This window comes from Lissotriton vulgaris, chromosome 3_1 (assembly GCF_964263255.1).
Source record: "Lissotriton vulgaris chromosome 3_1, aLisVul1.2, whole genome shotgun sequence".
NCBI lineage: Eukaryota > Metazoa > Chordata > Amphibia > Caudata > Salamandridae > Lissotriton > Lissotriton vulgaris.
Genome location: NC_141689.1, coordinates 1,616,612,094 through 1,616,638,005, shown reverse-complemented (window position 1 = coordinate 1,616,638,005; position 25,912 = coordinate 1,616,612,094).

Genomic DNA, 25,912 nt, shown 5'->3' with positions numbered 1-25,912 from the left:
TGCGCATGGGCGTTGTTTGTCCCCAAAGTGCTGCGTCAAGACTGATAATGCGCAACCTTCCTTCTCGTGGACGTATAATGTAAACGGCTTGCTGTAGTCGCGGTTGCCCAATACAGGAGCCGAACATAATGCCTCACGCAACTCATGGAAACTCGCCTGACAATCTTCAGACCAAGGCAAAGGATTGGGTGTGTCCTTACGCATTAATGCCAGCAAAGGTTTGGCCAACAGTGAGAAGTTCGGTATCCATTGTCTACAATACGATGTAATGCCCAAGAAGGCACGCACTTCTCTTTGTGTCCTTGGGGCTCTCAGTTCTGCAATTGCCTGTATTCTCTCTGGGGTCAGTCTCCTTCCCTCCTTCGATAAGATGTGACCTAATTAGGTTACTTCTTGTCGGCAAAATTGTAGTTTGGAAAGCGAGACTTTGTGCTTCATGTCACATAAATGACGCAAAAAGGACAACGTGGCTTGCTTGCATATTTCTTCAGTATCTGCAGCGATCAGTAGATCGTCTACATACTGGATTAGAGTCGCGCCACCAGGTAGAACAATCGTGTCTAGTTGTGTTTTCAGGGCTTGACTGAATATTGATGGGCTCTCACAGTAGCCTTGAGGAGCGCGTTTAAAGCGGAAGCTTCGTCCTCCTAAATTGAAGCCAAAGATATCTCTGCTCTCCTCGGCAATCGGGATGCTGAAGAAAGCATTCTTCAGGTCAATCACCGAAAACCAATTGGCTGAGGCTGGAACCATTGTCAATAAGGCAGTAATGTCGGGAACGACTGGAAACTGCGGCACAACGATCTTATTCACTTCCCTTAGATCGATCACAAATCGGTGCACAGGGGGCTGTGAAGGATCGGTACGCTTTAAGACAGGCAAAACCGGACTGTTACAAATGTTGCCTGTAGTTTCTTCGATGACATCTTTCGCAATTAGATCATAGACGATCGCTAACAAAGCCTTTTCACATTCGTTTGATATTCGATATTGGGGAATACGTGGCAACCTAACATTAGCTTTTAATGTTATGACATACGGTGCTATCTCTAAATGACCCACATCGTTAGAACCATTCGCCCAAAGTACATCTGGAAGAGATGACAACTCAGTCGGAATTCTTTCTCTTGACAAATACATCGGGGAAATCACTTTCTTACCAAGGGTGAGTTGTACTCCCGAAGGAGAACAGTACAAGGTCGCATATAGTCTCGTCAGTAAATCCAAGCCTAACAAATTTTCGCCACAACCTGTGGTAAGAATGAGGGGTGCTTCTAATTCGCATGGGCCAACAGAAAGGGGCATGGGACTGGAGATCGGGTTTCTAACAGGGGCGCCAGAAAAACCTACTGAAACGTTCATTTCGCCGGACAAAGGTGCGCCAGGAAGTTTTGAGTGCATAATCGAACTTTTTGTAGCACCAGTATCCAGCAGAAATGGCTCTGACACTCCGGATGTAATCACCTCAACGTAAGGTCCATTCTGGTCTACTGGAACTGAAACAACTCCCTCTCTTTGTCCATGGCTGTCCTAGCAATTATTACCCTCATTCTCGTTTTCTGCGTAATAGTCATCAGCATAGTACTGAGCTGTCCTGGAAGACGCATTATTCTGTTGTTCAAAGCTATTCATGGAATTTTGAGGAGGAAAAGAAGTGGTGTTCTGGGAGAAATTTCCACGGCCCCTACCTCTAGGAACCTGTTGAACACCTCTACCTCTTGCACCGGAAACACCATTTAAGCGTCGCGCAAGAGCTTGACAATTACTTTTGAAATGACCCTCTTCTTTGCAATAGGCACATTGATTCGGGCCATACGGAGAGCGCTGATGGGAAAACTCGTTCCCTTGCGCGTTTCTTGAATACTGCTGTGGCTGTTGATAATTGGGCTGACTAGCCGTGCGAGGCGGATAGGCTTGCTGGAGAAGAACTTTAGTTTTTAACTCTTTAGTCTTCTTCTCTGTCTTATCTAGCTCGTCTTTGCGCCTATTTTCATAGTACTGGGCTGTGGCTAAAATCTGTGCTGACGTGGAGACAGCCCAAGCACTCTCTGAATCTTTCAATTTATTGCACAGTTCGGGAAGCAGATTATGTACAAATTTGTCTACAAACAATCTTTGACCACCCTCGGTAGCCATGTCCTGACCACTATGATCAGTGAAAGTCTCCTCAAATCTCGTGAAAAAGTCGGACACATTCTCATCTTTCTTCTGCTTGCATGCGGATAGCTTGTCCCAATTTACACGTAATTCAGGCATTAACGTTTTCATGTACGCAATAATCCTACCAGGAAGTTCTGCTATTAAAGGCTTGGGTTTAGAACCACCAATTTGTCTAGCGTCAGTAGCGGTAATATTAGCCCATGAATCACCTAGTTCTTGATCATGATCTGCATGACGAATTTTACTCCATAAAGGATGCGGAACAACATTCCCAAACAACATGTCTATGTCTGCTAAATTCATTATACATGAGCTGGCAGTTTGTGATAACTCCTTGTAATACCCTGCGGGATTTTTACGCGGATCGGGTAATGTCTGTTTGAGTGCTAGAACTTCAGATCTTTTCCAGGGGACATGTACCCATACTCGCTAGAAATGCGGTGGAACAGGTGGTTGTGCATTCGCATCACCTTCCCTCCATACTGGAGGAACCTCTCTCATGGGGTACTGTCGCGCCTTTTTCCTATCTGACACATCATCTTCATACAATGATCTCGAAACGTTTCCCTTACTCCTGTAAGATAACAATACATCTATGGCTTTTTCGACATCGGAACCTACAATCATACCCTTATAAAACCTAGCACGCATACGAAATAACTCATTCATCTTGCGTTTGGGATCGTTTGTCTCCAAATCGTCACAAAGATATACACACATCTCCTCAAAGACGTATCTTTGAGTGGGCGCATCCCATTGACTGAAAACTTCCATAACAGACTGAACATCATATTTAGCAGTGTCAGTAACCCATTTGCGTGCTAACTCATTTAGTACTCCTCTTTCCTCATAATCAGGCAGTTGACTACGCAACTGTCTACGTTCTGTTTTAGGGGTCGTTTTGGGCGACCCGAAGAAAGGTGATAATAGACCAGTGACAGTACTTGTCACTCTCTGTCTGACAGAAGGAGAAGCTTGCGGCGAAGCAGATGCGCCAGAAAAGACAGGCTGATGTAAAGAGGAAATCGAGGCAACAGCAGAGGAAGTTGAAGCAGTAGCAGACGTAGTATCATAGTGGATAGTTGGAGCAGTAGGCAAAGTCATAGAAGCAGATGGAGTGTGGAGCAAAGGCGGCGGCCCTTGAGAAGGCTGCGCCGGAAAAGTAGGAACCAGCTGAAGAGAAGCTGGTGCTTGTGCAAGAGCTGCTTTTCGTGCGCCAGGGCGCGGTATAACAATACGTCTCGGGGGTCCCACAACACTCGATGTATATGGTGGTGGTGAATTCAATAAATGGGACATTAACGGATCTTTCTCTGATGTTCCCTTTGAGCCTTGTCCCTCATGTGGTAACATCGGGTAGCATTTATCTATTGCTAGTTTCTTGCTTCTGAGCATTTGTTCACTTTCCTGCTCTTCCTCATTATCCCTTTATGCGATGGCAGCTTGTACCATCGACATACCTCTTTTGTTTTTCTTCGCTAGTTTCATTTCTTTCTGTTTGGCTTCTTTGCGCCATAAGCGAAAAGAGTCAAACATCGCCGGCCGGGCTTTCTTCTTGAACAATTTGACCTCGAGGTTGTCTAATATTTCTGAGTCAAAACTACCATGTTGGGGCCATTTTAAAACACCATCCTTGCGGGTGTATTTTATCCATACCTCAATATACGTGATAGGACCTACTCCGTGCTTTATATATAACTCATATGTTGGAGTTCCAATCGGAGGAACCGGACACGAATCCTCTAATCGGGAGTCCTTACTACAACCAAGACAAAACAAGTTTCCAAGTCTGCTAAGACCAGGCATCTTTGCTCACTAGTCTAGCTTCAAACTTCAAGGGATTATCTAATTATGATATTTTCGTGAATACACGAATCCCTCGGTTTTGGTGCTTGCAAGTACCAATATACAAACCGTATCTCTGGGATACCAAACTAAGAACCAAGAACCAATACAAATCGTATCTCTAGGATACCAAAGCTAAGAACCAAACTAAGGACTAGACTAAGAACTGGGTGACGCTCCACTTACACTTAACTGAATATTGAAGATCGGTGACGTCACTAGAAGACTCGTCTATCGTTTCGCTCTTCCAAGGATCACTGGGTCCAAAACAGGGCGATAGTCAGGGCAGCAGTCCTTCGTAGCCGTCGGGACGCGGGGAACCTCGCAGCAAAGACCTTCGGAACCACGTCGACATGCAGGGGTCGCTGAAGTGGCTGGCCGTCCTCCGGAATTTTCACACGAAGCTCCTCACGAACCTCTGGCTTGGACCGCCACCGCTTGATATCGCCTCGAGTTGGGCGCCAACTGAGGTGCCGGGTTTTTAGAGACCCGGTGGTGCCAGGGGATCACACCCGAAGACCTCTAGGTTCTCCCTGTTCTGGACTTACAGAAACACAGAGTCTTCTAGGTGAAGTCAATGATCGAGTTTTATTGGCTGCAACCAAGTAACATGCGTCCTAGAAGTACGACAACACGGGCCGTAAGTTCTCAGGAGACTGTTCGTTTTTACAGAACCAGACTTCTCCTTATATACACAAATAACAGCTGCAGGCAAGAATTCTTAAGTTTACGATATGGCAAAACAAATATTTCCACAATAATACAAAGAGCGAAGCCATGCTGGTCAGCACATATTTCAGATGTCCAGTTAGTGATGGATTACTCCGCCAGATCCAGAACTCCCATCAGATATCGCTGCAACCAAGTAACATGCGTCCTAGAAGTACGACAACACGGGCCGTAAGTTCTCAGGAGACTGTTCGTTTTTACAGAACCAGACTTCTCCTTATATACACAAATAACAGCTGCAGGCAAGAATTCTTAAGTTTACGATATGGCAATACAAATATTTCCACAATAATACAAAGAGCGAAGTCATGCTGGTCAGCACATATTTCAGATGTCCAGTTAGTGATGGATTACTCCACCAGATCCAGAACTCCCATCAGATATCGATGAAATGCCAATAAGGTCGATCACCCTCCCATCATAAACGGGTCATAAACAAGAATCATGGACAGGTGTGTGTGTGTATGGGAAAACAGGGTCTGTATGCAGTGAAGGGTTTATGACATGTTGTGCCTTGATGATATCTAGCTCGGCCACTGGGTGAGGAGTTGCCCAAACAGGCTTGGCTGGAGGCAGTGGAGTCAGCTCGGCCAGGTCATGGGGAAGTCAGCTACATTGGACGTGTCCTTTCAGATCAAAACTCGGCCTTAATCAATTGATTATATGAGGGCAAGTCATAAGATGGATGCCGTTCACAAAATGGCGTCTGAGGGTTCGAGACGGAAACCACGATTTAAGGGTTGTCAGCATCACTCGATCGTGATGCAAATGCATAGGGATGATGTCCTAATCATTACCGGTCCGTCGATACGAAATTCGTCATGTTACGACGACATTTGTGACACGAGTGTGCGGACCCCGAGGCTGGTGAAACGAAAGGGTCCAGAATTGCAGTACCACACTAGGTTAATCACATTAGGTTTAGCAGATGAAGACACACCAGGCACAAATGTTCGGGGTGATTTGCCTTTTTGGTGCTTACTTTTCCCTTTATCTTTATTTTTATCCCTCATGGCTAGGCCGCCCCTTGTTCATTTTGTCAAAGGTTCCCCTGAACCACCCACCATACCAATACTGTTTCTTGCAGGTCTCTTGGACCTAGTTGCTCGATCATCTCGGGCTACCCCAGTATCAATGGAGCGGTGGGTTTGGTAATGAGCGTGGGGTGAGGCTTGGGCCAAGGGGGACTCTAGGTTCTGCCGATTACTGAGGCCACAATGGAGCCATGTATAGCACCATGTGAGGACAATCTTGGAGGGCTAAAATCAGGCACACTTCCCCTTTCCGAGGCCAAGCTATGAGTGGTCTCCACCATGAGGCCCTGCGGGTTTTCAATAGAGTTTTCAATAGGGGCTATATTTGTATGGCTTGGGGGTTGGGTAGCTACCATGGGTGATTTGACCGTTCTTATTACCCCCAAAGATGATCTTTTTTGTTCTGCATAAGCTCCTAAAGATAGTCTTTTTTCAGTGAGCTGTATCTTGTGCTGGCTCACGGATTCGGCCCTAGATAGAAAGGCATCCAATGTGCCTGCCACCCTCCCCCTGCTCTCTGACCCGCCAAATTTCGTTTTGTGGCCATGACCCCCGCTTTGTCTCACACCTGTTATAAATATCAGTTCACAACCCCCCAGAACATGAAATAGTTACATTTGTACACACCAAAGTAATGATCATAAATTTTAAACTAAAACGACCAAAAAAAGGCACTGACCAAGTCCTCCAACGAGTCCTCCCCAAGAAACAGGAGAAATAAAAGGGACGTGGCCCGGCCCAGTCTCCTGGCTGCGGACGGGCCCATCTTTCGCCCGTGCTTCGCCTGCACGCGTCCCGCGTTGCGGGAACCCACTCAGCGTTTTGTAGGGTGGGTGGCGGCTGGCGCACCTCCTCGCACGAGACCTCACTGCCCTCTGGGATATGAAGTCCCCAGGCAGTCCGCGCTTAAGAGCAAGGTGAGGCTTCAAGTGTGGCTTCGTTCTCAGCTGTAGCTGAGAGGTCTCCTGACCCAATCCCCGGGACAACAACGATGCGGGCAACAGAGATGAACCAGGCAGCAAGCAACCAGCAAACGGCAAGTAAAAAGCGTCCCGCACTGCGGGAGCCCGCTCAGGGATTTTTACGGCAGGTGGCGGCTGCTGCAGCTCCTCGCGCGAGACGCACTGCCCTCTGGGATATGAAGTCCCCAGGCAGTCCGCGGTCCGCGCTTAGGAGCAAGGTGAGGCTTCAAGTGTGGCTTCGGGTTTCTCAGCTGTAGCAGGGAGGTCTCCTGACCCAATCCCCGGGAGAACAACGATGCGGGCAACAGAAATGAACCAGGCAGCAAGCAACCAGCAAACGGCAAGTAAAAAGCGTCCTTGGCTATACATTAAACAGACCTCGGCCTCAACGCACACTCTATCTTAGCATGTTAGCTGGCTCATCAAAGAGTCAGGATACCAGTTTCACATGCAATCGGATCACTCAGGCAGGGAAACTTGCCCTCATGCCATGCTGGGGACAGTCCCATCCCAAAAATGTCTTTCTGAATTGCTCTCAGAGTCTCTTTATATCAAGCAGTGAAGATGTACTCCATAGCAGTATCAGCAGGTTTCTCAAGAAGGATGTCACAAATCACATTCCTGAAGATGCAGGTCAACATACAAATTCAACATTGCATATCCAATCTAGAGGTACCAAAACAACTGCAATAGGGAAAGAATGAAGGACAAAAGGGTGCTGGGAAGGAAGAATGACAGGGAAAAGTAAGGATGGAAGAGAGGGAGCAAAAATGAAGGTAGGACAAAAGTAAGGGAGGTACCAAAAAAACTGCAAGAGGAAAAGAACGAGGGACAAAAGGGTGCTGGGAAGGAAGAATGACAGGGAAAAGTAAGGCTGGAAGAGAGGGAGCAAAAATGAAAGTAGGACGAAAGTAAGGGATGAAGAGAGGGAGGGAGAGAGAAGAAAGGGAGAAACAGACTGAGATAGAGAGGAAGGAAGATAAAGGAAGAAGTAATGGATAAGGCATGCCCCACATCTTTTAACAAAAAAAAGCGCCATAAGAATTACTGATAAATGAAGATGTTGGGCAGGCAAGACCAAACATAACACAAAAAGAAAAAAAGAAAAAGACAATGGACACTAAGGCAAAGGAAAAAAAATTACAAGAAAGAAAGAAAGAAGACTGGAATGTGTACATGGTAAAATGTACTTTAATTAAAGACTAACTCATAGGACTCAAAAGCAAATTGAGTTTTTCACAGACCCTTACTGCCAACGCACAATGTCCTGGACATAAAAACATAACTGGGGGATAGTACTACCGCAGCAGAAAGAGCAGCTGCACCTCCCATACATGCTGGGAGTCTCTCTCCAGCTCCTTCACCCGTCCTACTGTCCAGCATTCCTTCTGCATTCCCGGGCGGGTGCCTGACAGATGCAGGCGGAAGTTCAGAAACAAAATCTAAGCTTTTGAAGAAAATGTTGGCTCCCAGTCGAGTAAGTGAAAACGAGACTAGTCCCAGTTGTAACCAGAGCACAATTGCTCAGTGTGTGACTGAGTGGCTCTCTCATCTCATGCCAAAGTATTATCCCACGTGCAAAGTCCAAACTCTTCAGACACATATGAAGAGCGCGGCCCGGGGTGAAGCCTGGAATTTCCAACTGATTAATAATAATAATAATAATATACCAACTTGTTTATTGTACAAAGATAAATACAATTTCCGACATTTCTAAGAGCTATGGATAACAGATGTTACTGCCCATCAGAAGGGATAGAAAGCTGAGCTGGCATTGCCAGGATTCAAACTCAGGACCTCCATATCTCCATGCACACCAGCAGCACGCGTTCAGCTCACTGAGCAATCGTGCCAGGACAAAACAGGTCTGGCTCTGATGAATTTTGACTAGACAGTATTCAAAAAATAACAAAAAAAGTTAAAGTAGGTGACAGGTTGGAGAATCTCTCCAATACTTTTTTTTCTGGGTGTAGGTCGAACGGCCTGTCAGTCGAGACAGGATAAATCATTATTATTTTCGATGCAGACACTTTTCTGGTGAGAATTACAAGTTTCCCATGCATTACATATGAACGATCGAGTATGCGAAAATCGTAGCCACGCTATTCATTCACAGACAAAAGGCATGTGAGACACCAGCTCGATGTATTGTCCATACAGTTTGTAAAGTCATATGATGCTAGCACAGTGAAAGCGACTGCAGCAACCATAGGGGCTATTTATGAGCCCATGCGTCACTTTTCCGCCGCCAGTGCTTCATTTTTTGTGAAGCACCAGCAGGGTAAAAAATGTGTCAAGTTGCGTCATATTCACAAAGTGACGCATCTAGGTAGATGAGACACTTTGTAAACCTCTGCGCCACAGTATACCTGCGCCAGGTATAATGTATGCAGGGTGGGCGTTCTGACACAAGTAAGCCTCGTAGAGGTGACACCGTGAGGTGTCACTTCTAGGATGCAAATGCGTCAATATCTTACGCCTGCCTCATGGCAGGCGTCAGACTGACGCAGGCACATTTAATATGGGACTTTCTCATGTGAAATGACCCCCTGCTGGAGTTGCGTAACTTTTGTGACACACTCCAGCAATGCGTCATTTTTGGGCCTACAGATATGTCAGAAATACCGACGTATCTGTTACTCCTTGCGACATGATGCGTCATACTGTAACTATGACGCTTCCAGCATGTCGCAAGGAGGGCGCAATGAAAAGTGGTACATCGCTGTTTTCACGGTGCAATGTGTCACTTTTCATAAATGAAAACACAACATTTTAAGGCTATGCCAGACAGGCATAATCTGTGTTTATGCAAGAATATGAATGCAATGTACAACACAAGAAACACAGGGGGTCTACCAGCTGAATATTGGAGCTGCACTGTCAAAACTGAGTCGACGAGATCTCAGAGTGTACATATCACATAGACAGTATATTTGTGAAGACAAAAGAAAAGAAGAGTGAACTCTACATGCATAGAAGAGACCGATACATCATAGAGTATTCATGAATGGCTAACCAGTCCAAAACAAATGATGTAGGGTTTCTATCAAAACAGACTTAATGATCAGTCATTGGACATGGACTTTAATTTTTATACACACTGATGGTCTTAGGGTGACACATGTTATTGGGGACTTACACATCTAATACAATGTTAACTATGTAATGCTTTCATTCGCAGAATTCACTGTAACCTAAGTGAGCTGGAGGGTGAAAGTCCATGGTTACTACAGGTTGTACCGTATCTAACCAGTTTTTACTTTATTTCTTTGGTGATGGTGGTGATTCCTTTATCTCACTACTAGGAGTGCAACTAGTATAAGAGCAGAGGCCCTGATGAATGCCAAGGGATTCAATACCCATTAGGCAGAAACATGTTGGCCCATTTATAGGCAGATATTTGATACTGTCCTTTTTGCACTGTTCTGGTTTTTAATTAGGAGGCGTGTCATGTCCACAGAATAAAGTTGTCATAAGGAGGGTATTCCATCCTATTTTAAAGTCACTATTAGTATTGTTGCACTTGTCTATTCTACCATCAAAGATCAGTCATCATGGACATCTCGTTTATGTTGGTGGACCAAATCCCAAAACAGCAATAAGGTGCGGTTTTGTCCCAATGATCAGGGGACCAGCCCTTCATGGACCAGGGTTTGGCCAGATGATATGACTGATCATTAAGTCTGTTTTGATGGAAACCCTACATCATTTGTTTTGGACTGGTTAGCCATTCATGAATACTCTATGATGTATTGGTCTCTTCTATGCATGTAGAGTTCACTCTTCTTTTCTTTTGTCTTCACAAATATACTGTCTATGTGATATATACACTCTGAGATCTCGTCGACTCAGTTTTGACAGTGCAGCTCCAATATTCAGCTGGTAGGCCCCCTGTGTTTCTTGTGTTGTACATTGAGTAGGAGCTGGGGATAAAGTCAGGTGTGGGTCTTTAAACTATATATCCCTTGGACCCTTTGTAACTATTGTGGTTTTTGTCAGAATATGAATGCACACAAAAAGTATTCACACCCCTAATAACATCACTAGTATTGTGGGCCAAAACATTATGAGATTTGAACCCAATGTCAAGGGAGGTTATTGGGGGTTCCACCACAATAAGGTTTTAGGAAATGCTGTGGTAAAAAATGATTAGTAAAGTACATTTGATAAGCAATTTTGCCCAACATGTATCAAGACTTCAAAGCAACTTTGCAGGGGAGGTGGGGATTTTATCCCATGGATTTCTCGGGGTTTGTGGTAAGTAGGGCATTTTGAAGCACTTTTGGAAATAAAATTACAAAAACGATGAGGGCCCGATTCACAAACAACACTTTGTTGTACTACAAAACGTATTACAGAGTGTATGTTTTGCCTACACTTATATTTGCAGAATTGTCCACCCAACTGCAGAGTGTCTGCATATGTAAGTATAGATTTTAGTGGCGAATGGTGTGAGAGGGACACAAAGGAGTGGATGGGAAAGGGGTGTTTTCTCTACATGTCCTACTTTTACACATCAGGCACTTGATCCAGCGCAAGGTCAATACCTGATTAGGGATCAGTACTAAAATCATACAATTACAATGGCCCATACACATTCATCCAGAAGCCCTGATGTGCTGGGGTCAATTTATTTATTTTGAATACCTTTTTTTCTGTAAACCATGTATAATGTCACTAGTATGCCTACTAAGGAAATTAATCAACTTTTCTTCTATTTGGTCGATGGACGAATTAGTTGAATAGTTGATGATAATGATTATACTATCTAACTTAACCCTTCAGTCAGCTAAATACCCACAGACACTCTGTAAAGTTTATGAAGCTTTATCTCAATCATTAACATAATGCACATTGCATACAGTCACAGATGCAAATAATGAAATACACAAAGGGAGAGACAACATCAATACATTTCAAAGTAATACTAGCTCATCTCTTAAAAAATGACATTTGCATGGGGAGTGGATAGGTTAAGAGACAAAAGTTTCTGCAAGAATATATGAGAAACATAATGCACCTAACGGAGAGGATCGATGAGAGACAATAGTTTCATCTAATATAATGCGTTCAATATATCTATTACGGAGTGAATAGGTGAAGAGACAAAAGTTTCAGGAACAAAATACATTTGCAAATTAATTTGCATGTATGAGTTAGAGACAAGCTACAAACCTAACGGTCTGTGGACTGGTCCGGAACAGCTAGGCCTCTCTGCAAAACCGACGGACAGCGACGCATCTCCTCTCTTTCTCTCCTGCCAGCCTAAGCTTAAACCACACCCCTAAAGGCACCCCAATTATACCCTAAAACTGACATGTCCATCCCACATTTTTTGCAAACTTTATGTAACTCGCAAGTGGATTGGTGGGCTTGGGAGGTGGTGTTGTCGCACTACTGTGCCTTCACCTACGATTCAACTCGTTTATTGTTCTACATTACTTCCCAGGGTTTGGTTCTTAATTCATTCTCACGATCACTACACATGATACAATTTTAACAGTCTTTATTCATAATTTTAACACCATCCACAGAATGAGTCTCCGGTCCCATGACTGGGCACATCACTTGGCAGTCGCTCGTTACTCTGGCCTCCAACTTGTTCATGTCATCTGGTGTGCACAGCGCCTATGTCCTGCCTCTGACAGATGGGACTCACTCCTCGAATTACCCCCTCCCACTTCAGCCAACTTAAGAAAGATGGCGGTTTGATCCAGCTCACTATAGTAATGAAAACGAACATTTAATAATTATATAATAATGCAATCCTCACTGTTTACCTCCTACCTTTGCACTATTCCCTGTTAGCTTATTTCCTAGCATAGCTTGTGGCAAAGGCAGCATTAATTATTATTTTCAGAGCAGAATACAACATGTAAGTTCTGATGCACATGCGGCGTGGTCATGCAATATTTCTCGTTTCTTTCAAACCACAATGTTAATATTGTTTTTAACACTTTCGTATATTATTTCATGGATGCGCAAAGCAATTCCCTTTGTGTTTATGTAAAGTGTACATTAGTTTCTTATTACTACTTACTGTTAGTACGTATTATGGAGGTGTTAATTCGAGCAGGTTCTTTTTTTCCGATAGCCTGCTCCATCACACTCTTATGGGCAAAAAGGCCTTGTTAGGGTGCCTAGTAATATTTAAAAGGCAGGTTTGGGCCTGTAAAAAGGGGTTATATTTACAGGTTGAATATGCAGTTTAAAACTGCCAGAGGCATGTAATGTGTGTGGCTGTGCATGGAAGTAGTCTCTAAAGTGCTGCCTGCACACTTGTTTAAGTGTATCCAGCCCAGTGTACTTTACCCTAGCTGCTTTTGGAAAGGCCTTACCTTAAATGGCAGACACTGGCCATAAATAGGCTCAATCCCATTACTGTGAGTGAGTCTCACTCTCAGCAAAGGTCCAAAACCTGGGTGATCAAAAGGAAAAATCTGGTGGATTAAATGTGAACTCAGCAGCATGGCGATGCAGGTACCCAAAATGGCAGCCTAGAGCGTAACTCCACTTGGGGAAGAAGATCCTGACGTGCAGAGCTCTGCCCAGCGTCCACTAACCTTTGCTTACTTGCGGGGAATGGAGGGTGGGCTCCTGTTGTTGCTAAGGTACCGCTAAATGCAAGTGTTGGCTTTGGTGGCCCGGCAGCGACAGCGGCTGCTGGTGAACCTGAGGCAGGCTACCCTCACCCGCCCACCGAGTCAGGCTAGCACATAGTGCTGTGCAGTGCTGACGGCCCCCTTCTCTCCAATCTAATGACATGGATGCCCTCTCTGGGTGACGGCCTTGACAGTTTGACTGATGCATGGTGGCTGGAGGGACTACGGCCCCTCTAGAGTCACACCTAATGTGCCTAAATTGAGGTGGTGAGTGGTGCATGGGGTCTTGCTGTTGCTCCTGGCATCATATGAACCCTCCCTGGTGCTCTGGATTGAGGCACTACAGTCAAGATGTGTGGCTCGCCCTGTGGACATCTGGTTCTTTTTTCTTAGACCTTCCTACATACAGCGTTAGAGTAACTGCAGTCACGTGCGGAGATGCTGGGGCTAGCCTATTGAGACCTGCAGTCACCTTCTTCCACCCTTCACATCCACGCAGGGAGACTTGTTGTAGGATGTTGACCCGACTCCAAGGCTCAAACCTGGTTCCCTAGTTCCAAAGTCGGCAGCTCTAGCCATAGCTCCATATCCTCTACGTCCTTGCTTGTTTCACTGTATGGTTGACAAGACTTTTCTATGGCATTCCTGGCATACAGGTCAGTTAGCCTCTGTCCATCTCCTGGTGCCCCCCTCCAGACCCATTATTGCTAGACTCCTCAATTTTCAGGATTGCGATACATCACTTAGATTGGCATAGGAGAAAGATCCACTCCAATATTAGGGCTCAGCGATCTCCAAATTGACAGACTTCGCTGCTGTTGTTCAGGAGGCTTGTCGCAAGTCCACTGAAGTTCGTCGCTTACATCGTGATTGCAACATCAGATACTTCATGCTCTACCCTGTGAGACTCAAGGTGGTACTTGACGGCAAGGTCCATAAAACCCCTGAGACCCTCACATTGTTCAAGTCACTTCCCATTACTGGTTCCATGCCAGCATCCCAAACGTGCACTGCCAGAAGTGGCCATTTCACTGATCGTTCCTGGGCTGGCACTCCGGAGGACTGCTTTGATGGAACCTCATGGTTCCCCTCTCAACTTTATTCTACCGCTGGAGTGCACCTGAGGTGCCTTCATGTCCACTTATGAACCTAGAGTAGGCTGCCATGGGGGCATGTCTCCTCAGTCTCATGCTCTGTTGTTGATGAAATTCAAGAGCATGCTGCAGAGAGAGGTGTTTCCTGCACATGTGTCTTCATTTGACTGTGTTAATCCTTATTTTTCCTCACATAGGAATGATGGGGCGCACCACAGTGTGTATCATCTACTGTTTGCTTTCGTCCTTGTAGTGAGAGTTTCAACTTTGGTATCCGTCACTGACTGTTGGGATTCTCAGTGCATTTTCAGGGTCATGTCTACAAGATAGAGATAGCCACCCGTTGTTTGAGCCAGTCGGAACTCATACACATCCTCGGTTGTACACTACCTCTGCCTCGCTTTATGACTACCTGTAAGTACGCCCTCACATGCCTTGGCTGAAATGTCTGCTGACTTAATAACCGTCTCAAGACCAGCGGGGTGCTGGTGTATCTGGACTGTCACGGGGTCAATATCTCCTTTTGTAGGAGAAACATAATTTACACACCCAAGTTCTGCACAGACCGTCGGATCAATGTCAGAGGGATTATCTGCCTGCTAAGGAGTTCACATTTATTTCTGCATCCCAAAACTCAATTTCTTTTTTTTATATTTAATTTATTTTTTGCAGAAATACATGAATTAGTCGGGAAATAACTCGTAATTAACAAAGTGAATAGCCTAGAATACTCTTACATACACCAAAAGTTGCATAAGTAAATAAAATACACTTGATAGATCATTCATAATGGATACATTAACATATGTTAAACAGAATCAGAATTAGCCATACATTAAGATAGTCCATTGATGCAAACAATATCAATACAATCAAGATAAGAAAAAAAAAAGATAATAGGACCACAAATCACGTTGCAGCTTCTAGATAATTGGTAACTCTACCCCAGATTTCTAAACCAAGTTTCTTTTTCCTATGCCCTTTAAGCGCATATAAACTGTACTCCATATTATGGACTGCGAAGAAGCGGGCCCTCCATAATTCGAAAGAAGGCGGTTCCTGTTGTAGCCACCAGGAAGCTATTACCAGCCGATATACGGCTGTTACTAGAAATATTAATTTTGCATGTTGTTGTAGTGCAACTGGAGCTGATGCACCCATTTCTAAACCTAATAATATCTGTGTTGCACTTAATTGAACTTGACTTCCCAAAATGATAGAAAGATAGTTCTGAATCTGAGTTAATAAAGTTGTTAATCTCCGGGCAGCTAAAAAAAATATGAAGATCATCCGCAGATACATATCCGCAACGAAAACATTTCCCCATATTGTCACCTGGCCATTTAGAAATCTTATCGGGTGTGTAATATAGATGAAATGTGGATTTATAGTGCTGTGCAGATAACTTTGCTGACATGAATAAATTCGAAGCCATCTCCAGAGAATTTTCTATCCGTATATCCTGTCTCCCTAATTTATTACCCCATTTGATATTTTGTTGAACTAAGTCATTAGACTTAGTACTTAACATATGACCGTATAACACTCCTATTTTAGCCTTTTTTATATTGTCTTCAATTAGTGCATTCGCTTGGAGAATTATTACTTTCTGAGACAGGAAATTCCTAATTTGCAGATATTTTACAAAATCCTCCCTAGGGAGATGATATTGCACTCGTAGTTGTTCGAAGGACTTAAGAGAACCATCTCTATAAAAATCCCCCAACAACCTTAATCCTTTTTTCCACCATGCATACACAACCCTATCCCATAAATCGATTGGCAAAAATATCGGGGATGTTAATGGTGTATACCATGAAATTTTCTCTATACCCAGCAATCTCCGTAGTGTTCTCCAAATCTTATATGCAGCGATCAAAACCTTAAAACGTGTGCGTTTATAATAACTCCAATCCTGGTAGAGAAATAAGCAATTTTTAGCCTTTGAGCCTAATAACATCTGATAGATTGACGAGCTCTCTGCCGGGTTCGAAGGACCTATCCCTGTTAGTAAAACATTCATGCCTTGCAGCATGCAAGCATAGTAATAAAATGTGAAATCAGGAACCGCCCAGCCTCCAACATTTCTTGGTAAGGTCATATAACGACCAGCACGGCGGGCTTTACCTCCGGCCCACATAAAACGCATACAAAGAGTTTGTAATTGTGCCAGGCTAGCTGTAGAGATTTCTAAAGGTAGACACCTAAAAAAATGTAATATTTGTGGCAATATCATCATTTTTAATAAACTGCAATGACCAACTAACGAGAGATGTAGACATTCCGCCTGAGCTAACTGTTTCCGTACTCCTAATATTAGATCCTCCCAGTTAGCCTTAACCAAAGCCATTGGTGAGGTCCTTAACTTAATCCCCAAATAAATTACCTCTTTACACACCCGCACATCAGAGTATTTTGGCAAGTTAGGACATAATAGCTGAGTTTTAGCAGCATTCAATTTATAACCCGCTGACGTCCCAAACTTCAGAGCTAAACTTTCTATTTCTTGCATTGCAGCAGCAGGGCATGGCGTGACTACTGCAACGTCGTCCGCATAGGCTAGAACTTTAAAAGAATAGTTTTGTATCATAACCGGATGGATCTTAGAACTAGATTCCAGCATTCTTAAAAAAGGCTCAATATATAGGGAGAATAAAAGAGGGGAGCAGGGACACCCCTGTCTGGTCCCCCTTTGTATTTGGACTAGGTTAGATACTAGTCCCATGGTGCTAATACGGGCAGTAGGATGATAATAAAGCGTTTGGAGGGATGTAATAAAATCAGGGCCAAACCACTTGCGCCTCATTACGTCCCATAAAAAGCACCAAGAGACCCGATCGAACGCCTTTTCGGCGTCTAATAGAATTAAACATAAAGGCTCCTGACTAACATTAACAAAATCAAATAAAGTAATTACCCGGCGGACATGATCCGCCGTTCCGCGCTGTGGGATAAACCCATGCTGTATGGTAGAAACTAAATTCGAAATTACACCAGATAGTCTGTTTGCCAAAATCTTCGAATAGATAACTCAATTTCTTAAAGAAATTTCTGCTTTACATTTGCTGGATATGGAGATGAGACACTTGACTCGCACACTCTTGGACCATTTGCCAGTTCTGTTCACTCTGTCCTTTCAAACGTCTCAATTTCACTGGCTTTTTTAGTTCTTCCTGGCTTCCTCATTGCTAGACCCGGTCTTCAAAGATTAACTTTGGTCTGCAACCCTTGAACAGATTAATGCTGGCTCAGTTTCTAAGTACTCTACTTTCTGGGAGGCCTTTAATGTGTATATCTGTGGGCAGGTCATATCAAAGCATGCCGGGGCATTGAGGGACATTCAGTAGTCAACTCACCCGATTGGAAGCAGCACTACAGGTCCTTAAGATCTGACTGGAATGCACACCTAGTAAGGCCTTGCTGCAGGAGCAAAGTCATCTTATTGCAACAATTTCTAGACTTAGCTGACAGGGTAGTCCTCTACATGGGGAAAAAACACCCTGATTAGACAATACAGTGTGGGGAAGAGGCCTGGTAGAACGTTGTCCTGGCTTCTTCTGGTGTGAGAAAACAAAATCATAAATTGCTGGGCTTAAAAGCCACAGAGGGTTGATTCTAACTGCAGACAATTACATTCTTCTAAAATTAGTACATTATTATTCCTGGCTCTATGTCGCAACAAATGTTAGATCAATCAATCAATCAGGGAATTGTGAAGCATGCTACTCACCCGTGAGGGTCTCACTGTGCTCTGGGGTGTGGGGGGGGTCAGGTCCGGGTCAGCTGAAGAGCCAGGTCTCGAGGTTCTTCTTGAAGGTGTGCAGTGTAGGAGCGTGTCTGATGTTGATAGGGAGCTCTTTCCAGGTCTTTGCTGCGATGTAGGAGAAAGCTCTTCCACCAGCTCTGGCTCTGCAGATGCAGGGGTTTTTGGTGAGGGTGAGGTCGGCGGATCGGAGGTTTCTCTTGGGTACGTGTAAGGAGATTCTTTCAATGAGATATTGGGGTCCGGTGTTGTGGAGGCATTTGTAAGCGTGGGTGAGTATCTTGAAGGTTACTCTCTTCTTGACGGAGAGCCAGTGGAGGTCTGGCAGATGTTGGGTGATGTGTTCGTGTCGAGGGATACAGAGAATGCAGCTGGCTGAGGTGTTCTTAATGGTCTGGAACTTGCGGAGCAGGGGATGGTTGATTTTGGCGTAGAGGGTGTTTCCATAGTCCAGTCTGCTGGTTATGAGTGAGGGGATGATGTTCTTTCTGGATTCAGGGGCGATCCATTTGTAGGTCTTGCGGAGAATGCGGAGGGTGTTGAAACAGGTGGAGGCGACGGCGTTGACCTGTCGCATCATGGTGAGGGATTAGTTGAGTCAGGTGCTGAGGTTCTGGGTGTGGTCCGTGGGGTGGGGGACTGCTGAGGGCAGTGGGACACCAGGTGTTGTCCCATGCAGAGGGGGAGGGTCAGAGAACAAGGACTTCTGTCTTCTCCGAGTTGAGCTTCAGGCAGCTGCTGCTCATCCAGGATGCAAAGTCCTTCATTCCTTCCTGCAAGCTGGGTCTGGTGGTGTGGGTGTCCTTGGTGAGGGAGAGGATGAGCTGGGTGTCATCGGCGTAGGATACTATTCTGAGTCCATGCTGTCTGACAATGGTGGCGAGGGGGGCCATGTAGATGTTGAAGAGCGTGGGGCTGATTGACGATCCCTGGGGCACTCCGCAGTTGATCTCTATAGGTTTGGATAGGAAGTGCAGGAGTCTGATTCTTTGGGTTCTGCCAGTGAGGAAGGAGTGTAGCCAGTTGAGGGCAGCTCCCTGTATGCCGGCGTCGTGGAGTCTAGCGGGGAGAGTGCAGTGTGAGATGGTGTTGAAGGCTGCAGAGAGGTCAAGCAGGATCATGGCTGCGGTGTGGCCTTGGTCGAGGAGGATGCGGAGCGAGTAGGGCTGCACATGCTGTGGTTGCTGCTGAATCTGGAGTGGGAGGGGTCGGAGGCTGCCCAAACAGACAGTATTAACAACAGTGGGCAAGCCACTCCCCCCTGCCCTCGAGTAACACCACCCACTCTCAACCAGGAACTTCTGCTTTCTCGCCGTGCGAGAAGGCAGAAACAAATGGTAGTTATTACGGTAATAACTACCATTTGTTTCTGCCTTCTCGCAGGGCGAGAAAGCAGGGGCCGGCGCCCAAACTCCCTCATAGAGGCGCTGCCACTGCACAGTTGGCTGGGTCACTGACTCAGTAAAATACCTAGGAGTATTCTTTCACAGGCAGCCAGAACAAGAGATCAGGTTTAATTATGGCCTGGAAATGGACAATTTATTGTGTTACATAGATCTATGGCTCCGGCTTTCACTTTCTTTGGCTGGTAGTGCAGCCCTGATTAAAATGGTGGTCCTCCTTAAATTATTATAACTATTTACAAATATCCCTTTGCTTCTAATCTTTCATCATGCTTCTTGCTCCTGATAAAGTTTTCTCTGGGGGTATAAACCAGCACAAATTGTCTGGGACCTGCTGGTCCTCCCATGTGACTGTGGAGATTTTTAGATTGCAGACCCTGAAATGTATTATCTTTTGGGATAAAGTAATTTTGCTAGGTTTTGGTAGTACCCTGATGCACGTATTCCCCACCTTGTTCCAGAGTGAGCTCAGACTGGTGGGATTCTGCTGGCCTCCCTTCTACACTTAGGCTTGCCCTGAACTCAGAAGGAGATTCACACTGTCTCCACCACTTGCTGGGCCTGGAGATTTCTATGTTAAAATACCAGCATGCTCTGTGTGTACTCTCCAGCCATCAATTGCTCCCCAACACAATTCTCCCATTCGCGCTCAGACGCACGGTGTGGAATACTTTATCTAAAAAGGCTGTGGTGGAGATAGGCCACCTTTGTACCAATGGTACATTTATGTCTCTAGACAAATGTCATTACTGTTGCATTGCTACCACCTGTGACGTCATTATATATACCTGTGTACGAGACACAGGGAGAAAGACCGAACCACGATTGTCACGAGAATCTGCCAAATTTCTCAATTGATCACCTCAGCTGACACTACTCAATAGGACTTTAAATTATACAACCTCGTGTCACACCTCAGGATGGCCAAAACTAACTTGGCTAGAGCGCTGTGGGAACTGGAGCTCGGGACAGTGAGGGCCGCCGTCTATCATAAGTGGTAGGGCGGCCCCACGGGGAGGGCAGGGGGTTGGGGAGAGGGGGTTGAAATATTATAAAAGAAAAGAAAATCTTACCTGCTGCTCTGCTCGCACTGAAGGGTGCCTCGCTGTTCCTTTAGTCGCAGTTGGACTGGAAGGGAATAGGCACTAAGGTCAAAGGCTCCACACCCAATCCAGATCCTGCTCTCATATGAGAGCAACGCAACCTCATTTGTCGCTCAGATGGTGCACTGAAGACTGTACTTTTTCTCCAGCCCTTCTGTGTTACGCAACTGGGTTGGAGAAACTTAAGTGGGCATGTCTGTTTGGCCGTTATAGGCTTGCCGGCCGGCCAAGCACACATGTGCACTTATGAGTGCACTTGATACGGCGGGATTTTTGATCTCTTATCTGATTACTATAGATCTAGATCCCCACTCAGGTCGCCTGAACCTTTGTTGCCTGTCATAGAGTAAAAAGCAATCCACTACCAGGTTAATCAGCTCATGAATTTGCACAACTCTGAAGAACCACTTACCACGAATAAGTTTTAAAGTTTTATTATAAAGCCAAAGATAACTGGAGATACAAACATCTCAATATAAGGTTCAAAAGATATACTGGCATCAATACAAACATGAATTCTCTAAATGCTCTTAAGCGACAGAAGAATATCACCAAGACTAATTCAAAGATCAGCAAGTTTGCAAGAATAGACACAAGTTGTAACCTGAGCGTCATTTACAAAAGGAGAAAAATTCAGATTAGACTGTCCCTACACTAGACTAAGTGACATCCCTACTTAGCAGAATCTTAACCTAAAAAGGTGTCAGCCGTGGTGACTTCCAAAGAAGTACACTCACTTTCCCTTAGTCTCTGTTGTAAATCTGTGCATCGCAGTCATGCCCTCTCTGCCTACCCATCATCTCTCTAAGGTTCCTCAGGCCATCTGCTCTAACTCCACCCCAGGGTGCTGTCCCTAATACAAAATCACAATTACAGTTGAAACGCCCCTCAGAGACGCCCCTCACGTACACCTCTCACGTGGTGTCGGTTCTAGCTTTTTCCATACTGATACTCCTCTGGGCCTCTCGTTAGCGTTGACCTTGCTTCTCAGGCTCTTCTCGGCACGCCGGTACCCCCCAGGAAATTCCTGAAGCCTCCTCCAGGCCTGTGCCTGTCTCCCAGAACAGAGCTCTATTCATCACTCTCTTGATTGGAACCCCCTCACACCTGCAAACAGACACCCATGAAGTGGGCCCCAAATTCCGGCCTCCAGCTTATCTCACAAGTCGTAAAACTTCGAACATGGTCCACAATTTATGCTTAACAAGACCCGATTTTAACTAGCACATGCAGATCAAAGAAACGACTTTATCTTTCCAGGCCTACTAAATTACATGAAACGGCCTGTGCACTCTATGAACCTTTATTTCTCAGCCTAAAACAGTATTCTAACTTATTACACTCTGATTATAGGAAACACTTCTAAAAACACAATTTCAATCTATGATCAATAATACTTTGAATAATAGTAATCCATCTTATGTGAAAATGTAAAGGCACGTTTTCGTTCTTAATGTATTGCCATGAGGCCTACACATTTCTACGTTTGGCAGCATTACATTCTCTTCTGCAACAGCCACATAACATGGAATCTAACAGCATTCTAACATTTCTAAACATTACTACATTAGCTTCACACTCTAATATATGCATTCTATATTAATTAAACACTCATGTGTATGTACTCTATATATTTGACACTCTTATGTTACTCTTAACTAAACTCGTGCAATGTGCTTGTAAATATGGTGCACTTCTACACTTTACTCAAATTGCGCTCTCTCAGTTTCCCACTTTGATGACCTTTAGAGGTCATCACCATCACAACACCATCCCTGAAGGAATGAATTGAATCAAACAGAACTCGTTGCAATGCTCCCTCGCTTTATCATTTCTAGAGCCCTCAGACTCCTGTACTGGTTATCCTGCATCGCAGCTAACCTCTGCTCCTGCTCTCTCATGGATCTTTGCAACCTATTTGACCTATACCATTGATACAGCCTCACTAATCCCCACAGTGTGATTACACAAATCACTATTATGATGATAGGTTTCAGTATGTACCAAATGAAGCTTTTCCCTAGATTGGTGAACCAACCTCCAACTTTACCCATTCCATGACCCACTTTTTCCCACACTGTCACTTTTGTCAGATCCTCAATTTCTTGATGTATTTCAGTAATATTCTGTATATACTTCTCAAGAGGTTTTGAATTGTCTGGAATGTAAGTGCAACATTCCTGGACCTTCAAAGCCTTACAGACTCCGCCCTCTTTGGCTAACAGAACGTCTAGAGCAAGTCGGTTCTGGAGAACCATTGCCCTTATCGATTGCATCTCTCCCTCCACCAGCATTAATGATCTAGCAGTACTGGCGGATAATCTATCTACAACTGTTGCCAATCTCCTGATCTTGACATCATTCAGTATTAACCCTAGAAGAGGGAACATAGCACCAAATACGTCTCCAACTACCTCATCATTGCTTACATCCCTTCTCCCCCTGGCTTGCGCCTTTCCCTCTATGATTTCTAGATCTTTAGCATGGTATATTTTGGGGAAGACAATTGCTAAATAACATGATCCGTACCAATTATCCGGCAGTTTCACGTATGCATTTCTTCCACAGACAAAATATACATTCCGGATCACCTGCATTCCCTTCAAGAAATCTTTTGTGTAGTATTCTAATTGGAAGACATGTTCACAACTAACTTCTCCCACGAACACATTTTCATAGTTGGTTTTACCCCTGTATATACATAGTTTCCCTCTTTGTACTCGATCTAAAGCTATTGGACCATTACTACCCTTCCTTTTGTGTGACTTTTCCTCCTCGGTCCAATCTGTTTTCCATTGGCCTGAAGCCTTTAGACTCTTCTGCCTCCTGTATCGATCATCCACCTGCCCTATAAACTTTTTCTCAATTTCTGATACCTTTCAGGTCAGATTGTTTCTTCGGGCATATGAAGTATCTAACGTTTTCCAAGGAATGAAAAATTTCCTTAATCGATCCTCACTTTTGTAATAGTCCCATTTATTCATGTGCTTGTAAGCTGGGACTTCTGGTAAAACAGCATCAAAATTTGAAAAATAATACTCAAAGCTATCGCGTCCATAAAATATACTACGATTCAGAAAAGGGGGTGGTGATGAACAGAGTGTCTGAATTAAGCAGACCACTCTTACCCAGTCCAAAGATCAGGGCTTGATCCATCACCGTTATTTATCTCACTGCACCATCCCAGCTCAGAACCTGGCTATATGCAAATCAGTCTGTCCCTGGCCCAGTGCATCATGGGAACAGGGCAGACTAAACTACCAAGCCAATTCTTCACCAGAAAGGAGACAAGCTACCGTGGACCGGTTTCTGACATTTCAGCCGTCTTCGGCCCGGCTTGCTTGAATCCTGATGGTGCAGTGAGAAAGGGACTCATGTCTGAGTATACCCTGCCACGCCTATAGTGGCCAAAAACGATTCAGAAAAGGGGGTGGTGATGAACAGAGTGTCTGAATTAAGCAGACCACTCTTACCCAGTCCAAAGATCAGGGCTTGATCCATCACCGTTATTTATCTCACTGCACCATCCCAGCTCAGAACCTGGCTATATGCAAATCAGTCTGTCCCTGGCCCAGTGCATCATGGGAACAGGGCAGACTAAACTACCAAGCCAATTCTTCACCAGAAAGGAGACAAGCTACCGGGGACCGGTTTCTGGCATTTCAGCCGTCTTCGGCCCGGCTTGCTTGAATCCTGATGGTGCAGTGAGAAAGGGACTCATGTCTGAGTATACCCTGCCACACCTATAGTGGCCAAAAACGATTCAGAAAAGGGGGTGGTGATGAACAGAGTGTCTGAATTAAGCAGACCACTCTTACCCAGTCCAAAGATTAGGGCTTGATCCATCACCGTTATTTATCTCACTGCACCATCCCAGCTCAGAACCTGGCTATATGCTAATCAGTCTGTCCCTGGCCCAGTGCATCATGGGAACAGGGCAGACTAAACTACCAAGCCAATTCTTCACCAGAAAGGAGACAAGCTACCGGGGACCGGTTTCTGGCATTTCAGCCGTCTTTGGCCCAGCTTTCTTGAATTCTGATGGTGCAGTGAGAAAGGGACTCATGTCTGAGTATACCCTGCCACACCTATAGTGGCCAAAACGATTCAGAAAAGGGGGTGGTGATGAACAGAGTGTCTGAATTAAGCAGACCACTCTTACCAAGTCCAAAGATCAGGGCTTGATCCATCACCATTATTTATCTCACTGCACAATCCCAGCTCAGAACCTGGCTATATGCAAATCAGTCTGTCCCTGGCCCAGTGCATCATGGGAACAGGGCAGACTAAACTACCAAGCCAATTCTTCACCAGAAAGGAGACAAGCTACCGGGGACCGGTTTCTGGCATTTCAGCCGTCTTCGGCCCGGCTTGCTTGAATCCTGATGGTGCAGTAAGAAAGGGACTCATGTCTGAGTATACCCTGCCACACCTATAGTGGCCAAAAACGATTCAGAAAAGGGGGTTTTCTGAATCATAAAATATACTAAGCAACAAACTACATGTAATTCCATAAGTCAATGGAAGATGATGATACCTAATACCTTCGTCTACAGAGGCTGGCAATTGCATACAGACGTAACAGCCCTTTGCCTCCATGGCATCAATGTATTCGTACAGTAACTTAGCATAGGCATTTGACTTGAAGTTTCCCTGTGATTCATCTACGTGCAACCTACGAGCTTCTGCTGCTAGTAAAGCTTTATCCTTCACTGCATTGCCCCCCTTTTTACCAGCAGTAGTAGGTTTCGATGTTACTACAACCTTTGCTTCCTCTGTTGCTTTCACTTCATTTTCATGTCCCACTATATATGATACAGTAACTACTAGAACTATAAGAAAAATTACTCCCTCTAAATGTGTGCCTATTAAGCATTTTGCTTTGCGGTTCGGGTTGCCGGCCTCCATGATCTCAAGACAGTGTAGTTTTAGTTTTCTTTTTCAACTCAAAGTCTCTTCTCTTTGCTCCTTCAACAGTCTTCTTTGCTTATTCAGTATTTTCGAACTACACCTGGAAGCTGACAATCCATTTTGCAAAATCAGTCCTTTGAACTATAGCAACAGACAACCCTAGCCCTTCTCCGTCAACTAAATGGAAGAGTCCCTAAATTTCTTCTTCTTCCACTTGGCGCTAGGTTATCTTCTCAATCTTATTTATTTACAAAGTCTTTAGGTGTCTACAATCACCCGTGTTCCAGCAGCTCTAATCACGTATTC